Source organism: Zeugodacus cucurbitae, chromosome 4 (assembly GCF_028554725.1).
Source record: "Zeugodacus cucurbitae isolate PBARC_wt_2022May chromosome 4, idZeuCucr1.2, whole genome shotgun sequence".
In the NCBI taxonomy this organism is placed as follows: domain Eukaryota; kingdom Metazoa; phylum Arthropoda; class Insecta; order Diptera; family Tephritidae; genus Zeugodacus; species Zeugodacus cucurbitae.
In genome coordinates, this window is record NC_071669.1 from 52737647 (window position 1) to 52754274 (window position 16628).

Genomic DNA, 16628 nt, shown 5'->3' on the forward strand with positions numbered 1-16628 from the left:
TACTATACAAAGCGCACGCGCACATGAATCGCGTAAATTGATATGTATTTTTGACATACAGTTGCATGATATATCCATAGCTTAATGGAAGACAGTTTGGGTGGGCGTAAAGTAAAGAGTAGACTATGGATTGGGTTATATAATCATTGTTACGAGCGAACACCGCGAAGACATTAGAGAAGAGCTTTTAGCGAAAGACCTCAACGATGTTGTTGGTAGATTAGTAGAAATCTATAAAGACTTTTATCATATCTGATTTATATACCATACGAAATCCTTCAGACAATCATAAGATAACCTAACATAATCTATTTTTTTTTTTACATTTTATAGAGTGGAGTTAACAAAATGTCTCTTCTAAGAAGAAATTTGGAGTTCAGTATACTTTTAGTATTGAATAGACTAGACTAATAAGACAAAAACTCTCAGCTGATATGTAATTTATTTGAAAAAAAAACTGTTGAAATTAAAAATCAAATTTACTTTTGTTTACCGCTTTTCCATAATATTCCGATCTTTTAAGGAATTTACAAGCATTATTAGATCCGGGATGGTCAAAATAAATATGGATAAAGATTTTATTTGCCATTTTGCACATCGGTAGGATTTAAAATCTTGGTTTGTTTACATTTTTTTCTGTCAAAATGAGGTTTCTCGCTTTGCCAACTACTATTTTTGGAGAAAACCTAACTATTGTGAATGAAAAAAAGCGATGAACTGGCAATGCCTCTAGATCAATATACAAGCTATAATAGCTTATGACAAGCCAACATAATTATGTTGGCTAAGTCTTCCATACAAAATAAGCTAATAGCTTAATTTGTTGGTCAAACAAAACACGCCTATTATTGCAAAAGATAGATAAAAAACAGATAGAGTTGATTTGAGGATCGCACTGCAACCTAAGGTCTATTATGCCCTCTCCTGTTATCACAGTATATCATTCAGTCGTGTAGCTCTAAGAAAACTTAGTAGCGCTACTGGGCTGATGGAAGCGATACTTTCCCTTTGGGGATATAGAGACCGTATATTACAAACCGAATTTCATTGAAATTGGTCGAGTAGTTTCGGAGAAATGGTTTTTGACCCATAAGTGGGTGGAACCACGCCCATTTAAAATTATGTATACCATTTTGAGTGCAGCTCTTCTGTGCCTTCTTTATAATACATTTAAGGTGTCTGGTATTTTTCCTGGCTGAATTAAAGCATTTTTAGTAGTTTTCAACGTAACCTTTGTATGGGAGGTGGGCGTTATAATCCGATTTCCTCCATTTTTGGAATATATAAGGAAATGCCTGAAAAAACGACTACTTAGAGTTTCGTTGATATAACTTTAGTAGTTTACGAGATGTAGACAAAACACTTAGTAGGGGGCGGGGTCACGCCCACTTTCCTTTGTACCAAATTTCACTTTCTTAGCTTAAATTATGGCTTAGTTATAACACATAAAGCTTTCGGTTATCGCCATTTTGTGGGCGTAGCAGTGGTCCGATCCCGCCCATCTTCGAAATTAACCTTCTTATGGTGTCAAGAAACGCGTGTTCCAAGTTTCATTAAGATAATTTTTTACTCAAGACGAACAGACAGGCATCCGGATTTGAACATTACTCGTCACCCTCATTATTTTGATATATATAACCCTATATCTAACTCGTTTAGTTTTAAGACTTACAAACAACCGTTATGTGAACAAAACTATAATACTAAACTATAATACTCTCTTAGCAAATTTGTTGCGAGAGTATAAAGAGGCCACTAGATCGTATAGCTCACATAGCACAGTAGTTACACTTGTAGTATGGCGATGATGCACAACAATACTTCTCATGGTAGCGGAGGACCAAAACTTTTAATGAGGCTTTGAAAAAATTATTTAAGAACATGTGAAAATAACTGAATATTTCCTTTTGTTCAATGGAAAAGTGACTCTTGGACCAACCTAACATACAAAATTTTTTATGATTTTTAACCACCCTATATAATTCAGAAAGTGAATTGTGCAATTAAACTATAAAAATTACAGAAATAATCTTTATATATTTTTTTATAGAAAATTACTTTTGAACCACCCTGTTTATTTACAACTTTTAACATTAAAAAGTGAATAGTTGAAAAAATTGCTGCAGATTAAGAAATTTTATTTTTTTATTTTTTGAATAAAGTTACATTTGAACCACCCTGCTCAATAAAAGTAGAAAGTTAATTCTGAAATTAAGCAAAAAAATTATTAAACATTTTAACTATTTTTTTTTTGCCAAAAGAAAGTCACTTTCGAACCACCCTGTTTAATGCACTCACATTAAAAGTACTGCGCTTGAATTTTAAGTTAACAAAGGTAATAGTTAAAGTGAAATTACGCGCAAAACATTCCACAGCAGGCATAATCAGCTTCCTTAAATATTTTAATAAAACTCGTTTACAACACAAACACACACACAAACACAAATCTTCCATAATTAGCACAAAAGTGTTGCATTGCTGAAACATTTTGCTGTCTTTCTTCACATTGTGCTAATTAGCGTTTTATAAATACATACATACATATACACAGACGTGCATATATGAACATATGTAAGTGTGTCATCAATTAAAACGCCCACACTAAAGTTCACAAAAAAATTTTAGTAAATATATATGAAAATACAAAAAACATAAGCGAAGTTGTAAATCATATTCATAAGTGAGATAATTAAAGCACGACAAACGCTTGACAACACAACAAACACACACACATACACTGGCGGGGAAAATAGCACACACATTTCATAGAAATATTTCCTAAATTTTTTCTCATAAATATATTTCGCACAAAACCACACTTCAGCCACTAGTCCGCACAGTGCCATAGTTCACAAGGCCAGCAGTGGAAAGTAGGCGCAATTTTATATGGAGCAGCCGCCACATGGCCACGTGCTCACCGACTGATACACGTGTAAACAAAACACTATGCCAAGCCATGCTATGCCACCAGTCTAGATAAAGAAATCCAAAGTGGCGATAAGCCGGAAATTTCACGAAGTTCAAAATGAATCATCGACTAAACGCTGCAGTTAATCGTAAACACAAAAAAATTATTTTTTTTTCATAAAAACGCGATTAAAATGCAACTATTTCATCAAAAAAAAAGCACAAGTGAATCACAATTTAATATAGTATTATATATGAATAAGCGCGATTATGCGGTACCTTCGATAAAAGATATACTCAATGTTGTTGAACTGCGAAATGCACAGCAACGAGCGTTGGATATACGTTAGCGCGGAGCGAGTGTACGTACAGAACTACAATAAAAGCGGCGCGAAAACGACGGATTAGGCGAGCGCGATCGGTGGTGTTGTATTGGGACTGGTGGCGCAGCTGATGGAGGTGGTAGTGATGGTGCTCCGAGCTACGCTGAGTTGCGGTTGAATGAGCGAACACAGTGCGAGCGTACAGCGAGCGAATGCGGAAAATGAACTCAAAGAGTCAAAGAGAGTACGTATATGAAGGTGTAAAAAGTATACAAAAATGTTTCTTAGTTTTTTTCTGTTCGATTTGCATTTCAATTATCGAGTTGTTCTGACATTTTGTACGATTTTATTTTTTTGAATATACTACGCTACGTAACCGAGTCAATGGATCATGGTTGTGCGCGCGATTGGTCGCTAAAGTGTCGTGTCTGAGTGTGTGTTCGTTTGAAAACTTGATCGTGACGTAGATTTGCAGCGGCGCAGCGTTTATTGAAGGTTGACAAGTACAAGTTTTATGCCGGCTGTCAGCTGTTCGAACGCAGGCTGGCTGGTTTTATATACAAACAAATATGGAGGCACATACGAGTATATAAAAATTAAAAAAAAAATCCTTCCAGTTAACAATTAGCAGCAGCAACATGTGAATGTGGGTGGTTGGGGGTGTGTGTCTACATATCAATTAATTAAAAGTTTATTTTTTTCACTCATAATCATTTGCATATCGGCATAAATTATGGCTACGAGGAAAAAAGCAGGCGATTGACAATCAATTTTAATTAGAGTGAAATTGAAATTATTTGCAGACACACACACTTTCATGTAGATATCTTAATTAGTATGTTAGTTTCTAGATTGAAGCAGGTTGTCATATCCATTAATGTGCGCTGAATGCATAACTAACTATACCAGCTTTGCTGAGTTGCAGATTATACCGATTATGAAATTGTAGTTAGTTGTCAGTTCTTACCAGTTAGAATTCAGAACGCTTTCCATTAAGTAAACTAGATTGTCTTAGTAACGGACGAAAGCTGGTATTGCGGGTCTGACAGATATTTCTTATAGCTCCCTTTATTAAGTTGACCAAAAATTGCATATAACCAATTGAAAGAAGATCAGAGCTTTAAATACTTATGGCCTTAAGATGATTATATATGTATAAAGAACATGCGCCTCATAGAGGAAGTATTTTGGAAAGGCTGAGGAAAATTTCGATAATATGTTAATCATTTAGACTAATGCATCTATATAAGACACCTACTTTATCCGAGTAATCCAATCTAAACTGGTCGTAACTTGGGAAATAGCGTTCTTCACTTGTTCGAAGATTGAGTTGAAATTCCGTGAAGAAGTTCACTAGCACAATCTTCAAGCATTTACAACTGTAGAGTGTTTCAAGGCGTAGTAGCTATCGCTAAAGAGTTTTTAACTTTGTTAAAGAGGGTAGAACCACTCACAATCAGGCATTTAGGTTACCAACAGTGATAACATATGGTTCAAAATTTGTTGGGGAGTTGTTAGCATAACTCCCTGACTCTTAACTCTGAAACTGAATATTCGTACTCCATATTGCCGGAGTACGTCTTTGTTATAAGGTTAGTTCATAGATAATTAGAGTTCAATATTTCAAGTCTAAATAACGTCTGGCTGACAATATGCTGGCGATGCAGCTTCTTTGTAAACCTTGTAGAATCACAACCAAAAAATAGTAAAGGTTACTTGTTTCTTTCCTTTCTTGATCCCAGTCGCCAAGAAATATTATTCCTAAATTATACCCTTGATACTCGCATAATCTTTTAACATGAGTTCTGAGCCTCCGTTGCCCTACAAATAAAGGATTGTTGAGACACTATTAAAGATTTCACCGCTTCAAACCGTTACTAAAAATGATTATTTGTGATCCACCCCTGAAAAGCACTTACGCCAAAGCCAAACTACATATGTTTCTGGATATGGTCTCATAAATATGTTGCCACACTATGAAATAGTTATGAACTCACAAATTTATTTAGTTTATATATAAAACCCTTTCGAAAAATACTGTGAAGAATGTTATTTTCTTGGGACAATCTGTTCAAAGTATATTTTAATCATCATCAATAAGTCTTTCTTAATTTCGATTAATAAATGTTTGAAAAATATCACACAATAAGTGTTCTGAACTTTACATGGGATTCGTATATTCAACGAGTCGAAATTATTGAAATTTACTATCGAAATTCGGAGTCGGTGGAGTCAACTATAAGAGCGCTATGTAGCGATGAGGCTCATTTTTGGCTGAATGGTTTCTCCAATAACCAAAATATGCGTTATTGGTCTGACAGCAATCCACACGTACCCCTGAGTCACCATGCATCCCGAAAAAATTACAGTTTGGTACGGTTTATGGGCCGGCGGCGTCATTGGGCCGTATTTCTAACGTGATGATCAAGATCGGTACGTTACTGTGAATGGGAATCGCTACTGCTCAATGATAACCGAATATTTTTGGATATGATTTTGGAGAATATATGAAGGGCGCCACAAGCCACACAGAATGTCAAAATCGATTTATTGAAAACCGAGTTTGATGAACGTGTTATCTCACGAAATGACCCAGTAAATTGTCCGCCTCGGTAGTGCGATTTGACGCTGTTAGACTATTTCCTGAGGGGATATGTCATGTCTATGGTCTATACCAACAAGCCAGTTACGATTGATGAACTTTGCAAATTGGGTTCAGCGTCTGGACTACTGAATGCGTGCCCGTGGTGCTCATGCAAAAGAAATCGAATGCCATACATAATGGTATTGAATGTACTTTCACAGGAATAAAGTTTTTTTTGATACCCCACACCGGTTTTGTTTTAATAAAAAAAACTTGTGTAGAGTTCTTATTGAAAAACTCTTTATATATCAAGCAAACTGGTATGTTTTTCCCATTCATTTGCATATGACAACACTTCTTTCTCCAGCGTTCGGCATGTCCTTCACTCTCTTGAAGATATGCACTAGTGCTTGGCCTACATGTTTGCATTAATTTGTACCGAAGTAATTACTACTCTTGGAACAATATTCGAAAAATAATCTGTATCAACATTCTGTTCTGTAATAAAAATAGCTAATGCCTATATCAGATGGAAATACATAATATAGATATCTTGTATAACGAATACAGTTGATCATTTCCGCTTTAAGTAAGAAACTTGTGCAAGTCATACGCTTATGAATTTATTACATACAATTTATGTCATATAATTGCTCAACTGTCCCATTAACATCATTTAAGTTCTGTCATTTTTATTGTATTTAAATTTAAATATTTACACGCTTCATTGAGCAACGCATTTAAAAAATATTCAGTCAGCGATTTATTGCTTATTACGAAAACTGTATTTATACGCAAATATACGGGAGCTTAGTAACCCTGTAGAAAAGTCTTAAACTAGTCAGAAAAAATATAAGTTTGCAACAAGAATTTCCAGCTTAAATGGAACTTGTCGGAGAAGTATGAAACTGAAATTTAAATTTTTAGTTACTTCAAAAAATCTGGTTTTTTCCAATAACAAATAAATTTTCCAAATAAAATTGGAACTTTGAATATAAATTAAACTATACAGTTCTCTATAAATTCCAAACTAGTCCATTTCTGACAAAAATATAATATTTAACATCTCTACTGACTAGTTATGTCTTCACTAGTTTTGGAGTAGTTTATAACTAGTTACAAAGTAATTGATAACATTTCAATTCCCCAACAGTTAATTTAAATATAAACTACGAATAATTAAGACGCCAACATCTTAATAAACCAGTGCAATAATTGCTTCCCACTGCAGCAAAAATTCCACGTTATTTACACGTGTCAAAAGCAACTGACAACAACAACAGTAACACTGCAGTGTACGAGCATATGGTCGGGACTGTGAAAGTAGTACGCTAGTAAATGCAAGTTAATATATGTATGCAACAACTACAATAAAGTGATAATTATGCAAGCGCTCGTGTGCAGTTAGCGCGTGTTGATATCGCTCCACAGAATGCAGCTATCACTTAACTTTACTTGCAGTAAGCAAATATTTGTTGGAATTCTTTGACGTCCAATGCAAATATTCGGTTATATGTATGTGTGCGCGTATATGTTTGTTGTGGGGGTAATGATTTAGAAGTCATAATAGAAAGGAGAACTTACACCCTTATATATAAGGTAAGACAAATGCTTGTTTGGACGAGATTATTAATCAGTTGATAACAACTATAAATAACGGTTGACTAAGTTACTTGTTTATTTAAAGTACCTACGATCTATTTTATAGTTCTTATCAAAGTTACTTAACAGTAAAATTATGTAAAGTGCTTATTTATAAAGGGTGCTTTTATACTCTCGCAAGAAAAATTGCCAAAGAGAGTATTATAGTTTTGTTCACATAACGGTTGTTTGTAAGTCATGAAACTAAACCAGTTATAGGGTTATATATATCAAAATCATCAGAATGACGAAACGAGTTGAAATCTCACTAACGAAAAACCGCAGAAACACTAAATTTTACAGAAGAAATGGCAGAAGGAAGCTGCACTCAGGTTTTTTTAAAAATGGAAAATCGCCGTCGCCGACTTATGGATAAAAACCATATCTCAAAAACTGCTCGACTGATTTCAATGATATTCGGTACATAGTACTTTCTTGACACCCTGATGGCATGGATGGGATGGAAAATCGGTATAACTCAATTTTGATTTCCATCTCATTCCTTCACTTTATAATATGCACATAAGGAACCGATGAAGACTTGTAGAAAAATTATCGAAATCGAATTATAACTTTTCAAGGCCCGGGATATCGAACGTTCTTCATGTGCCTAAAAATAATTTTTCACCGAAAACATCCTTAAATCTTTCAGATATTTTAATTTAATTCCATCTGAATTCTTTTTCTTCTAATAGTATGTCTGTGTACCAAAAATGGTTATAATCATGTCATAAGTTCCCCTAGCTCCCATATACCTTATCAAACTTCCGGTGGCCTTTTTACCGCATATATCGGTTTATATTTGAAATATCTTAGTCAAATTAAGTGAGCATACAGTTGGATATAAGGTACCTTGGTGGTGAAAATGAGTGTAATCGGTTCAGAAATTACCTCAGCCCTTATATACTGTATATGTATGATAATTTTTGTTATTCTTGTGGATTTTATGCCGAATATATGGGTCAAATTGTGTGTTATTTTAATAACAATAAATAAATAACTTGCGAGAGTATAAAATGTTCGGTTGCACTCGTACCTAGACTTTCCTTACTTGTTAAAGATTCCATTTAAGTCCACGAATTCTAGTTTTTCACTTTTTCTCACAAAATAGTTTTATACTTCACTACTGGAAAATTTTTTCAAGGAGGGACGTGTCACCAAAAATATATCCAAGTATGAGAAGTGCGTGCAAAAATAACGGTAATTTTCGTGTTTTGAAAAAAAAAATCATTGGTCTACATTATTCTTGTCACCTTTAAAATAGTCCCCGTTCGATATTATGCACGTAGGCCAGCGCTTCTTCACTTGAAACACTTCTCAAAATCGATTTTTGTGATAGCTTCTCGTTCTTTCAGCGATTTCTCGTACGCTTATAAAACTACAGCCCTTTGATGTCTCTCTTTATTTTTGAAAGTAAGAAAAAATCGCAAAGAGCCATATTTGGCGTATATGGTGGCTAGGAAATCGTTAAAATTTTGCTTTTTCGGCAAAAATTCACTAACAAGCAATTAAGTGTATCCAAAACGATATTCGCCAAACTCATAAAAACTCGTTAAATCTAGGCGACTGTTATAGACAAAGTAAGCAATTTCACAGTTGAACACTTCAAACCCAAGAAATTTTACAATTCCCGTTATTTTTTGAACACATCATGTATTGTAAAATTGTATGAGAAATTGATATTCCCCATATAGCATATTACAACATTTCACTTATCAACTATGCGCCATAAATAGATGTTGTAATTAACTATGCTATTTAAGTAATTGAAAACCGCAATTACATAAACACCTTTAATGATTTCATTTTTCCACTGTTCATTTGATGCGCTGCACTTTTGCATTAATTACAACTGAAATATTATATAAAAGCTGAGAATTTAAAAATCTCATTGTCACTGATAATTAGAATTAATCACTGTAAAATAATATACAATTGTCTCTATGCAAGTCCGTGAGTATAGAAATGCAAGTGACACAACTACTAAACTAGCGACTGTCTGTACCGTAATTAGTAGTGACAGATTATTAGCTGTCAGCAAGCGAAATGGAAAATAACTTCATGCACTTAATAGATAGGTAGTGCTGACAAAAAAAATATTAAAAATAAAAAAATTGGTTGTGTTTAAGCAGATGAGTATTTAAATACCTTTTCTAAAATAGCATTAATAACGAAGGGATTTTTTAAAATATTTTTTTTTTAATAATAAAATTTCAAATTAATATTTTTTCGAGTTTTGGTATTTGAAAATATTTTTTATTATATCACACTGCAAGTGGATTTATTTTTTCAATAAACACAATTTTAATTTATTTCGATTTTTTTCAATATAAAATTTTAAAGCACTTTTTTCACCGTCACTTTATTGAGATTCAAAACGCCCGCGTCTCAATCACAAATTTTCGTTATATCTTTATTGTTTATGCAAAATCTTTGCGTTTCAGAATTTTCTTTTGGCCACGGCCACGAACCGATCGATGCAGCCAATCGGTCAGGACTGTGCGCCCCAAAAGACTGTGTGGTTCCTTTATCCAATCGATCAAGCACTCAAAGAGATAGAACAACCATATTAAACCAAAACCAAAAAAAAAAATAACAACAACAAAAGCAACAATATTAAATAAGTTAAAATACAATTACACAAAAAGTACAAATATATTATGTATTATATGTACTTGCTTATAAGCGCTTCCGTAACTACACTCGAGAGCATAATTTTTGGTTGCCAATTTGGCAGCACACACTTGTCGGCGATCTCATTTGGATAGACAGATACTGGCAGACTTTCAGTTTTGAACTTGGCCGACAAAGCGTTGAGCAACATTGGCCGCCACTTGTATTTACATATATACAAACAAACATATATATATGTATATGTACTCTTATCTAGTATTGATTCTTGTGGAGTAAATTATAATTTTCTCTGTTGGCGCTCACGAAAATGGTTGTATAAACTGAAAACGCAAACTGTTACGTATGATTTTTATTTTATACCAAATATGTTCATATATTTACACTAAATATATATGTATGAGCTACTGACGGCAATAGCCGTGCTCGTGGTGCTTTATTAATTTCACTAATTTCTCGTGCATTATGATTTACGAGTGGACAATTATTACAGCTATATCTAATATAGTTTTTGATTGGCACGTTTACATTTCAGCTTTTACGTTTTCTTAAGTTTTTGCGTTATTTAAGGAAACTGGCGGAATTTTCAAATAATTTGCACATTTATAAACTTCGTCGTTAATTGAAAATTTTGTATAAATAATGGAGGCATTGATCTTTTGGTATTTGAAAAATCGTATTTTCTATTCAAATATTTTTAATCTTTTAAGATTTTACTTTAGTCAATATCTATTTTTATGCTTTGAACTTTATTTCGACTTTTGAAAAATTTACTGAATGCGTTCATCGTTCCATGAAAAAATCTAATGAACTTGGTAGCGGTAGTCCTTTTTCTCACATATGTATATATCACACATATATCTCACATATTAATCGATATATGCGGAATAAAGCCCACCCTATTTTTGAAAAACCAATAATTGGGTATATGTGAGCTAAAGAAAGTTATTACCCGATTTTAACACATTTTTGGTACAGATACACACTATTAGAAGAAAAATATTTCCTCTGAATTAAATTAAGATACCTGAGAGATTTACCGATAATTTCAGTGACACCTTGTTATAGTCTGATCTCGACAATTTTTTCACAAGGGATACATCAGTTCAAATACAGTATTTGTGTAAAGTTTTACTCCGCTATTTTCATTGGTTCCTAATTTATATATAATACAGTGGAACTTTCATAACTCGAACTTCTATAAGTCGAAGATCGCCATAACTAGAACTTTTGAATTGGCAATAGCGTTTAAAAATCAAATTCCATACAAATTTCCTTCCATAACTCGAACTCTTGAAATAGCAATAGCAGTCAAATTTCATACAAAATTCATTTCATAAATCGAACTTTTCGACCAGGGGATAATAAAAAAATAAAAATTTTACTATAGAGGCAGTATTTTAAAAGAGTCTCTCTATGTCATATGGAGGCTAACAAAAAATATGATATATTATACTTATGGATGGCATAAATCATCTAAAAAAGGCATGGTATATAGACGTCAAGAGCCCAACAATAGCAAAGTGCAACAAACAAAATTATAATACATGTTTTAACTTATTTAAATAAAACTGTTTGCGAAGTAAATAACTAAAACTGTGGGTAAATCTATAATTTACAGCTTTTTGAAAAAATCATGTTTTAATGAAAATTTCTATAACTCGAAGTCCCTCTAACTCGAAGCTTTTTTGTGGATTATGGTGATTCGAGTTAGAGAAGTTCCACTGTATTATGAAGTGAAGGAATTAGATGAAATACGTTTTGTGGGCGTGGCAATGGCCAAATTTCACTCATTTTAATAATAGCAACCTTCTCACTGCCCCAAGGAACATGTTAGAGAACAAGTTATCCGTTACAAGGACGGACGGACAGACAGACATTCGGATTTCAACTCGTCATATCATCCTGATCATTTTGATATATATAACCTTATATCTAAATCGTTTGATTTTATGACTTTGTTGTGAGAGTATAAAAATAGTCTTTGAAACTTAACACTGTTTTCATGATCTTTCTTCAGACAAGATAAACTGAGGATTGAAAGCAGTAAGCTTATAAATAATATGTTAGCTTCGAAAGATCTTAAGAAGTTAACTGTTGTAGATTTTTTTTGCCTTTATACTAACTAGATTATGATCTAATCTAAGAATGATCCATCAGCCAATTCACTTAATAATTCTCAGAATAATTCATTAAAAATTGGTTGGCAAATGAAAAAATCAAAATTTTTCCATGAGCACAATTGCTTTATATTCATCATAAGATAAGTTAAGAGAGCTACAAACAATGAACAGGTCATTTCTATAATATAGAAGGAATTCGGTAGATTCATCAACTGGAGTAAACAAAAAGACATACTCGACCAAGACCAGGAGAAAAATTATACCAAAGGACTTGTCCTCAAAGTCAATATCTCAATTAGATACTCGTATAAGAAATCTCGTAGCTCGGTTTTTTCTTCAATTAAGACTCTTAAATTAAAAGGTATTCAGACGGTCTCTTTAGTTCACAATCTTGTATAATTCTTTAATTTCCAATTTAATAAAGTTCGCGTGGAGGAAAATAGTTTATATCTCTAATAATCCAAAAAATTCAAATTCCTCACTCACAGAATACACTTAAATAAATGCAGGCAAATTTTTAGTAACAGAAATGCATCAATTTCAAACTTACTTTGAGTCACACATCAATCAATCAATCGCAATGAAATAAACCACCTGTTCCAATAGATTGACTAGGAACAATGTTTCCTTAAATCTAATTGCTGCAATAGTAATACAACGAATGCATATCAGCCCACTTTGTAAGCTCATAAAAGTATGATTGATGGTGATTCCACATAATTCCGCAAGTGAAATTCATGATGCATGAGTGTAAACGTCATTTCAGTGTATAATCGTGCCAAAGTGATTAGTTGCCAATTTCTGAAATTTTAACGAAAATTTCTGACGATCCGACGAATAATTGTAAAATCTAATAGTACTGACGTAGTAACGAAGTGGTTTTGGAATGAATTTATTCGCGGCATTGTGCACGCTTAGTTGATTCTAAGAAATCTCACAACTAAATGAGTGCTTATAAATTTATATATGTATATGTATGTAAAAATAAAATTTATATGACGTGATGTCAATTGTTGTATTTAAATTAAATATCAGCAGTTCACATGAATGAAATAAGTCATAAAAAATAATTTATTAGCCATGCATATTCACATTTGTATGTAAATATGTGCAGTTTCAAGAAATAAAAGATCGTTCTGTATTGGTAATTAAAAATACTATAAAATCGCTTGTGTTTTTAAATGGGTATATTCCAGCGGCCGAACTACAGTTATTTACTTAACGAAGTGAAATGACGTCGGCTGCTGATTGATTTGGTTACAAGCTGATTGCTTGATCTTTGATGGATGGTAATAAAACCAGCACTCGACGAAAATGAAAGCGTTTTTTTTAATTCAAGTATATAGTAAAAAAACAAATTTTTTATTTTTTTATGTTCCGCATTCAAACCCTTAAGAAGTCCATCATTTACAATAAAAAACACATTTAAATATATTCATACAAATGTACTTGTATGTATGTATGTGATTGGCGTTGCAACCGTTTAGCCGGTTATAGCCGAATCGACGATAGTGCGCCACCTATCTCTCTCCTTCGCAGTTCGGCGCCAGTTGGAGATCCCAAGTGTAACCAAGTCGCTCTCCACCTGGTCCCTCCAACGGAGTGGAGGCCTTCCCCTTCCTCGGCTTCCTCCGGCGGGTACTGCATCGAACACTTTCAGGGCTGGAGTGTTTTCGTCCATTCGGACAACATGACCTAGCCAGTGTAGCCGCTGCCTTTTTATCCGCTGAACTATATTAATGTCGTCGTATAACTCGTACAGCTCATCGTTCCATCGTCTGCGGTATTCGCCGTTGCCAATGTTCTGAGGACCATAAATCTTGCGCAAAATTTTCCTCTCGAAAACTCCTAGTGTCGTCTCATCTGATGTTGACATCGTCCAAGCTTCTGCACCGTAAAGTAGGACGGGAATGATAAGCGACTTGTAGAGTTTGATTTTGGTTCGTCGAGAGAGGACTTTACTGTTCAAGTACCTACTCAGTCCAAAGTAGCACCTGTTGGCAAGAGTTATTCTGCGCTGGATTTCGAGGCTGGCATTGTTCGTGTTGTTGATGCTGGTTCCCAGGTATACGAAATTATCTACGACCTCGAAGTTATGACTGTCAACAGTGACGTGGGAGCCAAGACGCGAATGCGCCGACTGTTTGCTTGATGACAGGAGATATTTCGTCTTGTCCTCATTCAACTCCAGACCCATTCGCTTCGCCTCCTTATCCATGCGAGAAAAAGCAGAACAAACGGCGCGGTTGTTGCTTCCGATGATATCAATATCATCGGCGTACGCCAGGAGCTGTACACTCTTGTAGAAGATTGTACCTTCTCTGTTTAGCTCTGCAGCTCTTATAATTTTTTCCAGCATCAGGTTAAAGAAGTCGCACGATAGTGAGTCACCTTGTCTGAAACCTCGTTTGGTATCGAACGGCTCGGAGAGGTCCTTCCCAATCATGACGGAGCTTTTGGTTTTGCTCAACGTCAATTTACACAGCCGTATTAGTTTTGCGGGGATACCAAATTCAGACATCGCGGCGTAAAGGCAGCTCCTTTTCGTGCTGTCGAAAGCAGCTTTAAAATCGACAAAAAGGTGGTGTGTGTCGATCCTCTTTTCACGGGCCTTCTCCAAAATTTTGCGCATGGTGAATATCTGGTCAGTTGTCGATTTTCCAGGTCTAAAGCCACACTGATAAGGTCCAATCAGTTTGTTGACGGTGGGCTTTAGTCTTTCACACAGCACGCTCGATAGAACCTTGTATGCGATATTTAGGAGGCTGATCCCACGATAATTGGCGCAGATTGTGGGATCTCCCTTTTTATGGATTGGGCAGAGCACACTGAGATTCCAATCGTCAGGCATGCTTTCTTCCGACCATATTCTGCAAAGAAGCTGATGCATGCACCTTATCAGTTCTTCGCCGGCGTATTTGAATAGTTCTGCCGGTAATCTATCGGCCCCCGCTGCTTTGTTGTTCTTCAATCGGGTAATTGCTATTCGAATTTCTTCATGGTCGGGTAATGGAACATCTGCTCCATCGTCATCGATTGGGGGATCGGGTTCGCCATCTCCTGGCGTTGTACTCTCACTGCCATTCAGCAGGTCGGCAAAGTGTTCCCTCCATAATCCCAGTATGCCCTGGACATCGGTTACCAGATTGGTCTCTACATGAGGATGCTCCGGTCTTGAAACCTTCGTCAAGTCGCTTCATTTTCATTGTACTTATGTATATGAAATTGACTCATAAAATATGGTCATGGGTCTTAAGTTACTTCCGCCACATATTATTGCCTCAATAACTTATATTCATGGTTTTTATTTCATTTTTTATATTTTATTCTATTTATTTTTGCAAAAGTAAAACAGTAGTGCAAATGTGTAAACAATTCAATCAATATGTGTTTATGTCTATAGTATATTATATATATATTTTGAACAATTTGATCGAGTCTTAAACATACATATGTATGTACCTATACAAAATCGTCTTCAGTGATCAGTGATGGAACAATATCATAGTCAATCCCGAACCCAAAATTTTAAAACAAGAGTTCAAAATCAAGAGCTCAAGCACAAGCTCAAAGCTTATATGAATAATAGCTTATGAGAATAATCGATATGTATGAAAGTCAGAAAAAGAAAGAGTTGGACCTTACCAGGTTTTTAAATTGTTTGGCTTCCGACTTATAGAAACCGTCTTCAATTCGGCACTCCTCTGCTCGCCTTGTATGAACGACAACTAGCTAATTTAGTTGACTAAAATTCTATAATTGCTTGATATTTCATCACTCTTTAATTATGCCAGTCTATTTGTTTTATACCACTTGTTTGTTCGATTCGTCAATCTCCAATATTTAGCAAGATCAAGGTAGATAGTGCGCGTCTTATGTGATTTTATAAAATTTAGGGGTCTACAAGAAAAATATTACCACATCTACTTTGCGGAACAAGAACTTGAACCCACGATCTATCAAGTAGCCTTCTCTAACCAAATCAACTTCCTTGTAGACCCGAAATGTTTTTTTCATTTCATAAACCCGATATTCGTTTACATATACTTATTCATTAACATTTCGGTATTACATAAACTACTAACCGATACACACCTCTACAGCCTATTGACAACTTGATGGGTAAATTGAATTGTTTACACAGAGAGTCAAAGAAAAACAGAAGCACGGCGCGCTCGTGACGCCTTTGTAGCAACAAAGTATACAATTATACATTTGTATGTCCGATATGAAATATTATAAACAAAACGGAATCACTACTTGTACAAATTAAAGCAAAACTGCCAATAATAAGAAAGTTCATAAAAAGCACAAGTCATTCACTCAGGCATTTAAATGAGCGCAAAAATTATAAAACGCATTTGATTTATTAATAAAGTAGGACTTTTTGCTTTCTTAAGCTCAATAATACTGGGAATT

The 16628-nt window shown here is 34.5% G+C and overlaps 1 protein-coding gene across 3 annotated transcripts in view; it reads right to left on the reverse strand.

The window, feature by feature from the left end:
* LOC105217248 (putative phospholipase B-like lamina ancestor) overlaps nucleotides 1-16628 on the reverse strand; it is a 35770-nt gene that overhangs the window by 11934 nt on the left and 7208 nt on the right. The window contains exon 1 of one of the 3 annotated variants that reach the window (XM_011192164.3): nucleotides 3187-3337. The exons of the other annotated variants lie outside the window; for them this stretch is intronic. The gene's annotated coding sequence lies outside the window, so the exon portion shown is untranslated. Of the gene's footprint in view, nucleotides 1-3186; nucleotides 3338-16628 lie in introns of those variants that run through there. 3 annotated transcript variants of the gene reach the window in all.